Source organism: Paralichthys olivaceus, chromosome 11 (genome assembly GCF_024713975.1).
Source record: "Paralichthys olivaceus isolate ysfri-2021 chromosome 11, ASM2471397v2, whole genome shotgun sequence".
Classification (NCBI taxonomy): domain Eukaryota; kingdom Metazoa; phylum Chordata; class Actinopteri; order Pleuronectiformes; family Paralichthyidae; genus Paralichthys; species Paralichthys olivaceus.
In genome coordinates this window covers 1,060,001-1,074,201 of record NC_091103.1, presented here as the reverse complement: position 1 = coordinate 1,074,201, position 14,201 = coordinate 1,060,001, and the positions used below count along the sequence as shown (strand labels likewise).

Genomic DNA, 14,201 nt, shown 5'->3' with positions numbered 1-14,201 from the left:
GGTTGGTTGGTTGGTTGTTAGGTTGGTTGGTTGGTTTGTTAGTTGGTTGGTTGTTTGGTTGGTTTGTTGGTTTGTTGGTTGGTAGGTTGGTTGGTTGGTTGGTTGGTTGGTTGTTAGGTTGGTTGGTTGGTTGGTTGGTTTGTTAGTTGGTTGGTTGTTTGGTTGGTTTGTTGGTTTGTTGGTTGGTAGGTAGGTTGGTTTGTTGGTTGGTTGGTTGGTTGGTTGTTTGGTTGGTTGGTTGGTTGGTTGGTAGGTAGGTAGGTTGGTTGGTTGGTTGTTTGGTTGGTTGATTATTTGGTTGGTAGGTAGGTTGGTTGGTTGTTAGGTTGGTTGGTTGTTTGGTTGGTTGGTTGATTATTTGGTTGGTTGGTAGGTAGGTTGGTTGGTTGGTTGTTTGGTTGGTAGGTAGGTTGGTTGGTTGGTTGGTTGGTTGGTTGGTTGGTAGGTTGGTTGGTTGGTTGGTTGGTTGGTTGATTATTTGGTTGGTAGGTTGGTTGGTTGGTTGGTTGGTAGGTAGGTAGGTAGGTTGGTTGGTTGGTAGGTTGGTTGGTTGGTTGGTTGGTTGGTTGGTTGTTTGGTTGGTTGTTTGGTTGGTTGGTAGAACGACAGATAGAAACTCTCAGCGTTATTTTTATTCACTAGAACAAACGATAATGAAAAGTCATTTTACAGAACTACAGTCTTGTCATTGAGAATATCCAACTTGTTGAACGACCACGATGATGGATGATGTTTTCAGTCATAACATCAGTGACGATAAACGTTCTGCCACATTCAATGAAGCCGATGCTGCTCAGTCTGCTGGCTCCAGAGCCGCTGACCTAAATCTCACAGACGCCTCCGTCTCTCGCGTCCTTCAGGCTTTGATGCAAAATTAAACAGCTGAAGTATTTTACATCCAAAGAATATGAGATAAAGATCCAGAGAGACTCCGCCGCATAATCTGCAACTCGTTTGTGGTTCAATCACATTTGTTTCTCCTTTTTGTGAAACCAGAAGAATTTTCTGAGTCGTCAACATCACAAAGTCACTTAAGTGCAAATAATACGAGGCTGCCAATCATAACGTTTCAGTTTTATTTAATCAAATTACAACAGAAAACCAAACTCATCAGAAAAATTGGCTTGTACATCGATTTTTTAGTTGGGTCCATGTCCCAACCATTTACGTAGAGGAGGTTTTATTTATGAGTTATACTGCAGTCAGACACCAGGTGGCGATCAAGATGCTATGGCTTCACTTTACAGAGCTCATGTGGCTGCAGGGGGCGCTGCTGCTCAGTAAAAATTACACAGTTCAGTTATTTGTGCTCTTTATTTGAGTTGGCTGTGAAAGGGGGACGTAGAGAGACGCGCAGCGAATCAAACCCGGGTCGCTGCGAAGGTTTGAGGTCTGGTGACGTATACGCTGCTCAATCTAACGTCAAATTTATAGAAAATAAGTGTGTAGGCTAAATTTTGTTGCCATCCAGTGGTGATATGCAGGAATGACGCTGCCTCCCGAGCTAATATCTGGAACGTTAGTACACGTCACTAACAAACATCAACAGAAACACACAGACGGATTTTAATGGAGAAGAAGATACGGAGAGAAGAAGCAGGTGTTGTTTCCTGTTGAGTGAAGAACACGATGACGTGTGTTGTTTCCACATCTCGTCACTGGGAACGTAAACGTGACGGAGGAGGACTAGCGGGGATCCTTTGTGGGATATGATATGTTGTGATGTTGATTACAGAATCCCAACTCTCTCATCTCGACGAATTTATCACGGCTTGATGATACCCCCCCCCACCACCCCCCAACCCCTTCCTCCCTCCACCTCGTCTGCACATCCACCTCCCATCTGTTTTCCCCACGTCGCCGTCTTATTTACTCTCAATGTAACACGAGGCGGCGGCGTTGTCGACGGGATCTCTGATTGCAGCCTCCCACCTCTCCTGTCAGTCACAATCCATCATTTTATCCACCCCCCCGCCTCTCTATCCATCCATCTCCAGCTCCTTCCCTGTTTATTTCTTTATTTACGGGGGGAAGATGTGATATGAGGAAGAGATGCAGCCTGCGCTAGTTTGATGCCGATTGCATCGTCCCACCGTTTCCGTCAGTCGTGATTTATCCCGTCGTACATTTCACACTCTGTGTCTCTATCGGGTTGATTTAGTGGGGGGGGGGGGCTGTCATATGAGAATTAGCTCCTTCTGATGTTCTCTTGTGATGCTGGTGGCAACGTCGCACATCTTCTGTCCAGCAGAATTTATTATTACTACACACACACACACACACACACACACACACAGTCTTTTATTAGCATCCGTTCCAGATGTGTTTATGTTCTCTCTGGGGTTTGGGTTTTTGAATGGAAAGTCAATGCCGTGTCCTAACAAGGATAGCGGAGCAACCTTGTGTGTACGTGTTTGTTTTCCACTGCATCTTCAGCCAACCAGAAAAAAAGACCCACAATTCCCTGGAGCTTCATTAGAGTTCTCTTTCTATTTCTAACAGTGGAAAGCGGAGGGTTCCCACTCAACAGACGAGAGACAAGCTCAGTTCACTGGTGGTGTGTGAAGGTTGATTTTTCCATTTAGCCCTTTGGACTCGTAGCCGGTGGTCACTCTGTTCCACGCACCGGGTTCTGCACCTGCCCATCATCGTTCTGTTGTGACGGCTTTGGAGTTGTGTGTGATTTGAAATGATGTAAGACCTCAGCTTGTGAGACTCACTCCATTATCAGGACAATTAGCTGCAGTAACTCAGACGTAAAGTAGAGTCGTCACTAATAATGGTTATTAATGGTCAGGACCATGTCTCCTTTGTGTCCCTGTCCTCCATGTTTCTGTCATCTGCTGGAGATCATCAGATACTGATGAAGAAACAACGAGGCGTCAGCTCCGTAATTATTCTTCTGTCTCTGGTGTTTTTCAGATTTCTTTTTGAAATCACATAAATCATATAAGTGATCATTTCCTCCTCACGAGGCAGAGAAGCGGCTCTATCAGTGTCATTAGCGACTCTGGTTCTGTTTGTTAAATAAGAGTGTCGTGGGAGTTCTCAGCAGATCAACAGTCTCAGAAGCTTCCGGTGAGGAAGATCAAACTCCTCTTCATCACTTTGTTTCACCGCTGCGTCTTATTTTTGTCATTTTTCATTGCATCAAACTGATTGTGTGTGTTTTTTATCTGTGAGTGTGTCGATACAGTTTTAAACATGCATGTGGAGGTACACACACACACACACACACACACACACACACACACACACACTCACACACACACACACAGCTGGTACCATCTGTTGATCTCCAGTAGATTAGCCGGCTGGTGGCGGCAGCCTCATCTCTCTCACTCACACAAGCTGTGATGTGCCAGCGTCTCGGGGCCGAGCGTGACAAGGTGTCAAAGTGTTTCGCTTCGCCTGCCAAGTACCCGACCCCCCACCCCCCCGATCCTCCTCGCCTGCCATCGACCATCCCTCTCCTTCTCTACATCTCACTCCCACATTGAACAAAAACCAGCAAACTACAGTTTCACCCCACAATCATAGAAAAGATGTATTTCTCCTGGTTAGTTGAAGAAAACATTGAAACCAGTGGAACCAGTGGTTTTAATGTGACAGGTGTAGTTCTTGATTGAATCTCAGCTCCAGTGATGGTGCACGATGAATTCATGTACGAAGATGCAAAAAGACGTGAATTCCAGGTCACAACTTTCATTTTTCTGCTGCGACTCATCGCTGTGAGAAATGTTTGTGGTTCTATGTGCTGAGTGACGCTTCATCACACCAGGTGAACAGCTCTTTACTTCAGGTTCTGTGGCGTCTGTCGTCAGCACAGGTCAAACCAGCAGCTCAGTCTGAGGACAGACGTGCACCAGCTTATTGAAAGATAAAACAGAAAAGTAGTTTGGAGAATGGTTAAATATGAGACTGTGGGTTCAGAGAGTCGTGGTCAGCTGACGTAAGTCTGAACAGACGGGGTCTGTGGGAAATGTTCAGCGTCACGTTCACTCGGTCGTGCTGTATGTGGGCCGGCAGACATCATAACACGCACACGCATGTTTGAAACTGTCTGTATGTATAAGCTTTATTCTCAGTATTTATCTATTTATTATCTTTACTGTTCCCATTTTAATCCACATTAAAAATCCAGCTCAGTCGAACCAAAACTAAAAAAATCTTATCCTGTGGAGCTTTACACCCACACAGACACATGCACGTACGAGCACATTATCTGTCAGACACACACACACACACACACACACACACAGACTCTGTGCCCAGCTTCTGCTGAACTGTCCCAGTCTGTGTGTATTTGCTTATTTTGGCAAACACAGCGTGAGTGTATGCATGTGCATGTGTGAGAGACAGAAAATGTGTGTGTGTGTGTGTGTGTGTGTGTGTGTGTGTGTGTGTGTGTGTGTGTGTGTGTGTGTGTGTGTGTGTGTGTGGATGCCATCTGTTAAAATATTGAGTAGAACAGACCAGTATTATTCCCACAATCCCTTCCCTGCTGTCCCCTCCCTTCACCATCCTTTACTCTCTCTTTCATTTATCTATCTGTCTATCTCTCTATCCATGATAGATAGAAGTTTGTCTGTCTGTATTTGTTCCTCCCTCCCTCCCTCCCTCCCTCCCATCCTTCCCTCTGCCCACAGTGATGAGTCTCTCTTCATCCACACCTCCTCTCTTCGGCTCTGGGCAGTTTTTCCTGCAGCAAAAGCAAATGAATCAAATGAACCAAACGTGAAAGTAACCGTCAGCATCATCGTGGCGCTCGAGAAGCTTCATTTACATATTTGAACACGCTTGTTGGATGATAAGTTGATAATTGAATGTAAATGACTTTATTCCCTTTTTATATTGACGCTGTGATATTTCTGTCCTGTGTGTCATTGCGTGCACGCCTGGTCCCATGACATCATGTGAACTGAGCGAATGTAAATTACGTTACACATGCAGGAAAACAACAAAGAGCGGATCTGCATCAAAGGAGAATAGATTTTAGTTTGAACAGAAATAATCTGCAGGTTGAACCAGAACAAACTCATTCATATGATTGTTGTTTGTGTTTTTTGTGCTCGAGTCGTCAGATCGTATTTTATTTGTCAGTATTTAAATCAGTACATTTTCATTTATTTGCTCACAGTTCATGGACGTATGGACTCATTATAGCTCTCTCACCATTAGCCGACTGTTTTACTTTCAGGACAGACGAGAGACAAATCTCCTGGAGACATTATAGAGGACTACACCTTCAAAATAAGACCTCCCAGTGGAGCTTTTATTTTGAAGGTACTTATAAAATTATTAAAATGTTGTGTTCACTGTTGATCATTTGTTAAAAGTCCTTAAAGAACACGTTAACTTTTCAATTTCACTGCATGATGGAAACATGACGCCCTCATTAAACAAAACGTCTCTTCACTCGGTGTCAGCGAGAGGCGGAGTTCACTTTGCACCATCGACAGTAACGGAAACAACGTGAGCACATGTCGGTTATAACTTAAGTCACAACAGCTTCGAACGTCTCATCTCAGGGACATTCAGATGACAAGCGGCCGTCTGTGAGTCGCAGGTTATTGTTGACGTGTGAGTCGTTCCCGTCTCAGAGACGTTACACATCTCAGGCGTGGACGCCGGTGTTGACAGCTCGTGGCAGCAGCGTGATGCAGGGGACAGCCTCCTTCAGAATGATGGTTTGGTGGCGTCCATCCTGCTGAATCATCCCTGACAACAAAACCCGTGCAAAGGTTTAATCCTCGGTGTGAACCAGTGAGCAGCAAGAGACAAATATTCTCACAGGAGTCTGGATCTGATAATGTTCAAAACACTGACATTTGTTTACTGGAAGTCAGAAGAGAAAACTCTGGAAGCACAGATGAAGAGGACGATGTACAGTGTTTATTCAGGATTCCATTAACGGAGTCACGTTCGCAGATCACAGATCTCATTCACACCTGGAATCGTCCTCAGGGATCTGATCGTACTTCACAACGTTCAGGTGTGAACAAGGCACAAACATATCCTGAGATCCCGTCGCTCATTTCACAGCCGGAGGTGGAGCAGGGCCACGTTCCTCCACACGTGCAGGACCAGCTCTCAAATGTTTTTCTGAAGCAGCTCAGGTTATTTGAGTGTTTGGCGACCTCAGGGAAGCGTAGCAGTATCTGCGGCCGTCGCCCCTGTGGCCTCGTGTGCATCTCAAAGCAGCGGCAGCGTCTTCTGCAGCTCTAACAGAGGTGATTATAGAGTTCTCTCCCCGTCAGAGCAGCGGTGGAGGGAACAACACGCAGCAGCTCAGAGTCGGTGCTGGATTAGAAAGTATGACCATGAAGATGATATTTTTAGACGTAATAATAAAATAATAATAAAAAGGAGAAACATGGCTCCATCCTTGTATCTGAACGTCATTACCTCTTTTCTCTCTGGGTGTCCTCGGCTCTGCCCCCCCCCCCCCTTCCTCCGCCTCGCTCCTCCTTTATCTCCTCCCATTATTCTCCTCCATCGCGCCGCTTCTTGTCAGCATGTTGTTTTCTGCTTGTGAAATGAATGCCCTCAGTTTCCATTCTCTCCTTCTCCTCACTATCTAATACATTAATGCAACAGTGAACGAATGTTGCCTCTGTTCGGCCGTCTCTCCCTCCTCTCCTCTCCGCCTCCCACTCTTTTCATTTCATTCCTCTCTGTTTTCTGTTCCTCCTCCTCCCTCCAGGTGTCTCTTTATCTGGATTTATTGCTCTCTTTCTATTTCTTTCTTCTCATTTTCTCTCCTCCTCCTCCCTCGCTCGGTGTCTTGTCCTCTGGCCACCTCTTTAGTCTGAATATACCGTGTGTTCAGACGCAGCACATGTTTCTACCATTAATTCTTCTTTCTGCCCGTGTGTGTGTTTATTTTTACTTTTCTCTGGATATGATCACATTTCATCAGATGCTCTATCAAAGAATTTCTCTGCCTCTGTAATATTTCATCAGCCATTTTGATCATCTTCAGTTGGGGAACAGCTTTATTTTCCTGGTGCTTTTTCAAATTGGGACTCTGTCTCCATCTGGGCTGTAGATGGGGGGAGAATTGCATGCTGCTTCCGAAACCCACGGCATGCTGGGAAGTTCAGGCTCCACTCAGAGATTCAGCAGGTGAGGGGGGGGGGGGTGGATCTTAGTTAACAATGATGGGATGTTACAGAACCATGTAAATCTGTGTCACAGCTATAGATTTTACTCTACAAGTCATTTGGATTGTGGATGATTTTCACCTTCTGGCCTCGTTTCTCAAGCATAATTATTTAATTAATGACGGTGGAGAGAGAGACGGGGGGGAAGAAGCGGGGCAGAGGAACAACAGAAGAAGAAATGAAGAGAGAGAGGACGGGTCACAGGTGGATTAAAAAAAAAACAGGAAAGGGAATTTGCATGAGAGGAGAAGGTGGAGGACGGAGGTAAAGACGAGAGAGAAGAGAGGATGTAGATCGATGATCTGGGAAATCAGGATATTGGAAACTCCTCCAGTGAACCATGGAGCGTGGGAGGAACACACACACACACACACACAAACACACACACACCACTACGACTTGCCTCACCGTCACCTTCACCTCACCTCACTTTATCGATCACACCTAAAAGAACACGAGGAAGAGTTCTCTCTAATGGTGGACTTTATAAAATGACCAGGTGTCCAGATGATGTTACAAACCGCTGCCTCCATGTCCTCTACCGTCACAATGTTTGTTCTCTACACACAGACAGACACACACACACACACACAGGCTGGTGACTTTATGGAGCAAAGGCTTCTGGACGTCATTTCCATTTATTACAGTAACAGCTCCCCCAGTATCTTAATTGCTGAGATCTGGGGACCAGTCACTGGAACAGAGTCCAGCTAACGAACTCCCAGTTTCACCACAACTCTACTGATTATTCAACAGAGAAAACAACAGCGGACATTAAAATTATTCCCCAAATTGCTGCTTGTACATTGTGATTAGATGTTGCAGCTACAGTGGGACCTTTATTAACTTTGACCCTCTGTAATTACCAGCGTTCCCACACACACACACACACACACAAAAGAGGAGCTCGCCTCTGTTGTTAGTCCTGGATGATGAGGTTTAGATATTTGATTCACACAGAAGATTAATACACACAACAACACACTGGAGTCCGACCTCAGGTTGTCCAGATTTCAATCAGGCTCATTCAGCGGGCGGATATTTCTGAGTGTGTGACTGAACAGCTTGATTGAACGAGCTCTGAACTCATCGATGTTCTAGTTCCAGTACCAGGCTGGATTTAGGAGAGAGAATAGAGCAAAGGGCAACAGCATTATTTAGAGGAGATGAAACTATATCTAAGTTAGTGTTTGTGTCTGAAACACTCTTCATCTCAATCCTCTTCACGTCTCGATAGCTTTCAATAAATCAAGAAAAAAAAATGATGTGCAGGAAACACGAACATTCAAGAACTACCGAAACAGACAGAAACCATCTTTGACGTGAACATAGTTCGGTCCATGTTGCTGCGCGTTGTTACTGCAGCCAGCCACCAGGGGGCGCTCCAGGTGACTTGGCTCCAGTTTGTTTTTGGAGCTGGTGTGCGTCTCTTGTCTTGAGTGTTAAACACAGAGGAAAGAGAACTTCTCTTCTCGGACCATGTGCGTGCTGTGGATTGATAAGCGGACTCGTTGCATGAATATTGATGAGGGTGTGAGCGCAGCACAACGGCTCCGCACAGGGAGAAATGACTTCCTCATTACTTTCATCCCTCCGTACTCAGGGTGTGTTTTAACTTCTGAACTTCTTCTCTGCTTTGGGTCCAAAATTATTCTAAAGAATTTCTTCCTTGAATTGTAGATGATTAGTGTTCTAACAGAGGACGTGTCTTTATATCTATATGTATGTATATAGATATAAGAGGAGACGTGTGACCATCTAAAGAACAACATTTATTTTTGTGTGTTAGAGACGATGTCCTCGTGAACGGGAGCTGCTGATGTTGCTTTTGAGTTAAATCATGTGAGAAACCTCAGAAACGGTCGTTTTACTTTAGCCTTTGAGTTTGAATTGTCTTCCTCTAAAAGTACAGAGCAGCTGATTCAGCTTCACGTTCAGACGCTGTCGACACAGGACGTCTCTGTTCTCTGACTTAACATCCAGACGTCCGACGACTACAATCCTTCGTCTGCTTCGTACCGAGTTAGAAAACTGATAAAGATCTAAAACATGTATCGTAAAAACGTGACCTCTTGTGACTCTTCTGGGACCAAATGAAACACACTGAACACGACTCGGCTGCAGATGCAACACAGGTCGTGTTGTTTTTACACATTTTAATGAGGTGAATTTACATATTTCACTTTTAGAGGCAGGAGCGGAGACGAGTCTGTTCTGGTTCAGTAGATTTTCTTAATTGTTCAGCAGAGCTGTTTGTATGAACACGGTCAAGGTCATGAGAGATGTTCAGTTCTCAGGAGGAACAACAACACCGGTTAATCATAAAGTAATGAATAGAATAAAGTAAACTGTTATGATAAAATCAACATTACATAACGATTCAGGAGCTTTTTATTCATGTGTATATTCATGTATATATGAATAATCAGACAAATGTTGTACATGTGCCTATATCAGTCATTTATTGTTGTAGGATTCTTTAGCGGTCATGTCCGATGAAGCTGGTCTCACCTGGATCTGCTGGATCTGAAGGTTTTCAGAAACGTGCTGCAGCTTCTTCTCAGTTCATCTCCGAACGTCTGCATGCTCTGATTTCTGAATGAGCCTGACGATCGATAACCAATCCATCTCCGTTACTGATTATCTTTTCAACCTCATGTCGTATCGATCGAGATCAATACATATACATCTTCACTGTTAATCTGTACATGACTGATCAGTGTGGCACGAGATCCTGATCTATTTTTATAAATCAGTTGATCACTCTCATTGATTCTTCACTCTGGAGGGTGGTTTTTATTTTTTTCCGTGTGATTTCAGCCAGAAGCCGATAATTAGTACTGCATAGAAAACATATAATCTATGACTTAAAGACAGGGTGCGGGGTTTCATCAACGATGTCACCGCCTGAGACGAAGTGGAATCAAAGTTAATCGTGCAAAACCAACACCAGCGTCTTTATTACAAACGATAAAACATGTTCTAGATTCAGAGTGAAACTGAATCAGAGCTGAATCTGGTTCATTTCTCGACCAACACTCACGTTCACCGTGCTGAACACAGAGTCTATCTATTCACAGAGGAACAGCTGCATAAGAGCCCACTGTGGTCGTTACCGTTATTATTATTATTATGATTATATTATAATTTTAGCAGGTTTCTCGTCCCCTGAGGACGGACATGTCTCCTCTGACTCTCTGACGTTTCTCTCAGCATCTCTGCTGCATCACGATCCGCCAGAATCACCGTGACGACCCCTGACCTCCCCGTGAATCATCTCACTCATCAGCTCGCGGGTCAGAATCTTGAATTCTTGATCCGAACAGGAATCATTCACCTCTGAAAACAAAAAGAAGAGTTTTCCAAAGAGGGGAGGAAACAGGAAAGAGCTCACAGAGGCATTGTGCTAATTTAATTTTGAAGGAGATGAGTGGTTGACTGGAGTCTCATCTTCTTATGAAACTTATGTTCTAGAAACAAGTAAATATGGATCTGAAGTCTGAATCAAACTAAATAAAGTCTTTCTATGTTTGGTTCCTACCACAGACTGTTGATAAAGACGGGCGACTTGAAGCCAGAGCGTCTCAGTTCTGTCCTCTGATAAAACGTTTCCCTCACGCTCACTCTAATTCCTCCTCTTTATCTTGGACTAAGTGTAACGATGCTTCTCCGTCGCTGAACAAACGGCGTCTTGATCTGGTTAAAAGACGTCAGCCGAGTGTTAATGGGATCACATTAGGTCTTATTCCTGGAATTAAAGTGTAATGACACTGTAGTTTAACTTGACTATCTGTGATATCATTCTGTCTTTATCTCCCTCATTCATCTCAGACTGATCCTAGTGTTTAACAATCTCTCTCTCTCTCTCCCCCCTGCGTCTCGTGGTCTCTCTCCCTCTCTCTCTCTCTCTCTCTCTCCCTCCCCCCTGCGTCTCGTGGTCTCTCTCCCTCTCTCTCTCTCCGTCCGTCCTGTAGAGCTGCAGTTGGTCAAGGATGGATTCTCGTTGAGTTTTTGTAGAATTGAAAACGTAGCGACAGCAGTGAGGTTTATATTCTGCTCTCGTCTCTCTCTGTCCTGAAAGAACAGGATAATAGAATGTGGACGTCTCCCTTGTTTGTCTTGTGTCCTCAGCTCGGAGGCTGCAGATTAAGTCCACTCCTCCGTTGATTTGTTTGTTTTTCTTCTCCATCCCTTCATCCGACATGTTTTCTCAGGCTCTCAGTGAATTTAAAGAAATCTGCAGGGTGAAAAAAAGATCAAATTTAAAACAGTGTTTGGATTACAACTGACAAAACATGTGTCCAGTATCAGTGTTAGGTTAAAGGTCATTTTGATTATTGTTATTGTATATTTTTGTATTATTATCATTATAATTATTAAGAATAAGAATAAAAGTGAAAATAATCAAGAACAAAGTCAAAACAACACAAGAGGAGAAACCTCCGATGAGAAGGAAAGAAAAACAAGTGACGAGGAGTTAAAAGGTGAAAAAAACAGACAGAGGCGTGACGGACAAGGAGAAGCAGAGACAAAGAGTCAGAGGAAATGAGACGTGAGAGACAGGGAGGACGAAAAGAAAAAGACAGGACGCCGAGAAGGGGAAAAAACGATTGAGGCGACAAAGAGGCCACTTTGATATTCTCCCTGTAAAGTGGAAGGGGCTCAGTCCATCAGCCCGGGGACGCAGACGCACTGGACCAGATCATCCACCTCATCAGTCATTCAAAACACCATCAGTCAGCCAGGAAATCGCCCATCAGACGCACACGCTCACACATCAAACGCACACGCTCACACATCGAACGCACACGCTCGCCCACAGCTCAACTCAGACTCACCAACACGTCTGACTGACGGACACGGACCGCTGGCTCTCGCCGGATCGTCAGATAACGTCCATCAGTCGCTGCTGAGATCTGAGTTCGAGGGGAAAGTCTGATTCTGTCCGTGCTATAGCTCCTCCCAGCAGGGAGGCGAGGGTGGAGGAATCTTACTTATCTAATGGGATTCCCCTGAGGAGACGCAGCGTCTCGTTGAGACAACACTGTCATCGCCCTGCTCGTGTTCAAAAGGAAGATCTGTTGGAGTGAATGAACGGAAATAACAGATAAGACAGTCCACGTGTTTAAATCCAATTTAAACTATTTATATTTGGGCCACTGTGATTTCCTACGAGTACGAGTCATGACTCATGGAAGTGGATCCTTTACAGGAAGTAGGCCTCTCACTTTTCATTTGAAGTTCAAGCATTGGGGGGGGTTCATATTGTAACTGTCTGAAGTAGTTTGTCTTCTGGTCCTGCAGAGGGCGCTCACTGTCAGCCTGACCGATCACATGACCGATATCAGTAAAGTAAGTCAGTGATGTGACGTCAGATGAATTATATTTATAAATGAAGAAGAAACTGACAAGCAGCCGAGCACGACTCCGAGAATCTGAGAAACAGACTGCAGATGGACGGATGGACGGATAGATAGATAGATGAATGGATTGATGGACAATGGACGGATGGATTGGTTGATGGGTGGACTGATGAATGGATGGATGGAATGATGGACAGATGGATGGACAATGGATTGATTGATGGATGAGTGGACGGACACAGGCTCTGTTTGCTTGTTTCAGTCCCGAGTGAGTTTCCCCCGATCTTCTCCTGATGAACCTGAAGTGCTCACCTCTCGTTCACCTGCCGCCTGTCATCAAGATCGTCTCGTCAATAATTGAGTTGCTTGGTTTGAAACTTTCTCTCTGACTTCAAAGAGACGGATTCATATTCATAAATCTGTTTCTGTCTGATGACTGGTAAACATCATTATACAGTCATCAGACGTTCCAGCCTCTTGTTCTGTGGCCTTCAACAGCTCCAGAACTTTGTCTGCATGTGCTTTAGACAGTAAGGTGTGTGTGTGTGTGTGTGTGTGTGTGTGTGTGTGTGTGTGTGTGTGTGTGTGTGTGTGTGTGTGGGTGTCCTAATCTATTGCTGATTATCAGTTGAATTAATCAATAATCATCAGGTCTGATCTTCTTATGCATCGTCGGTCAGCATTAGCTTGTGTAATGGCTGCGGTTGGTTTGTGTGTGTGCAGCTGCCTCCTCTCTGCGCCTCATTAACGAGGAATAAAAACTCCTCCCTCGTACAAAGACACTTTATTACTGAGCGAAATAAAATCCAGTCGGGTCGTCAACCTGCGGTTGTGTACTTGATGTTAGGATGCAATGAAACACACACAACCTGGAGACGGAGGGCGAACGTGAGGCCTGACAGTTTCATCAGGTTTTAATTTAGATTGAAATGTAATAATATTCGTATTATTCTAGTCTGAGGACTCCGTCACGTTACCTTTGACCAAATTATAGTTTGAGTTCCTCAGCAAGAACAGAACAAACTCCTTCCTGTCAGTGTCTGAAGTGGAGACAAGATCAGTTAAATTGTGCTGGCAGACAGTAAACACAGGGAGGAAATAACAGAATGAAGTAGAAGTTTATGAACAATTAGACGCAGAGAGACACAGACCTCCCCCCCTCCCCCTCCCCCCCCACCACCCCCTCATTTCCCTTCAGAGTAACAGCAGAGGCTGAAGTGCAAACGGGAGCTGTTTGAGTGCAAGGGCAGAGTTTTGATGAAAAGTAAAATACACATTCTGAACATAAATTCTGAACTGAACGACCAGACTCTTCATTAAAGATGGAGAGAAACTCCAGAAGAGGTAGAGCTGAAGAGAGAGAGAGAGAGGGAGAGGGAGGGAGAGAGAGGGAGAGAGAGAGCGAGAGAGAGAGAGACGGAGAGAGAGAGAGAGAGAGAGAGAGAGAGAGCCAAGAAACCTACAGGGGAGAGAGACTCAGCTCTGACCATCTGCCATCCTCTGCCAACACACACACACACACACAGTCTTTGTGTGTGTGTTTGTGTGTGTGTGTGTGTGTGTGTGTGTTCATGTGCGTGTTGGCCCTTCTGCCGCCTCCCTGCTGAATTTCTACGTCTCTCTCTGGACTCAGGATGGAACAACCCTCCGTCCGTTCTCCTTTCCATCCTCC

General features: G+C 44.8%; 1 protein-coding gene and 1 long non-coding RNA gene across 5 annotated transcripts in view; one reads left to right on the top strand and one right to left on the bottom strand.

The window, feature by feature from the left end:
* The window catches only part of LOC109644236 (leucine-rich repeat and fibronectin type III domain-containing protein 1-like protein), a 175,577-nt gene that overhangs the window by 110,387 nt on the left and 50,989 nt on the right, over window positions 1-14,201 (top strand). The window lies entirely within an intron of this gene.
* On the bottom strand, window positions 10,106-12,144 carry LOC138412028 (uncharacterized). The gene is made up of 2 exons (XR_011244545.1): window positions 12,005-12,144; window positions 10,106-11,403 (listed from the first exon to the last, which is right to left on the bottom strand). It is a non-coding gene; the product is annotated as an uncharacterized lncRNA (long non-coding RNA).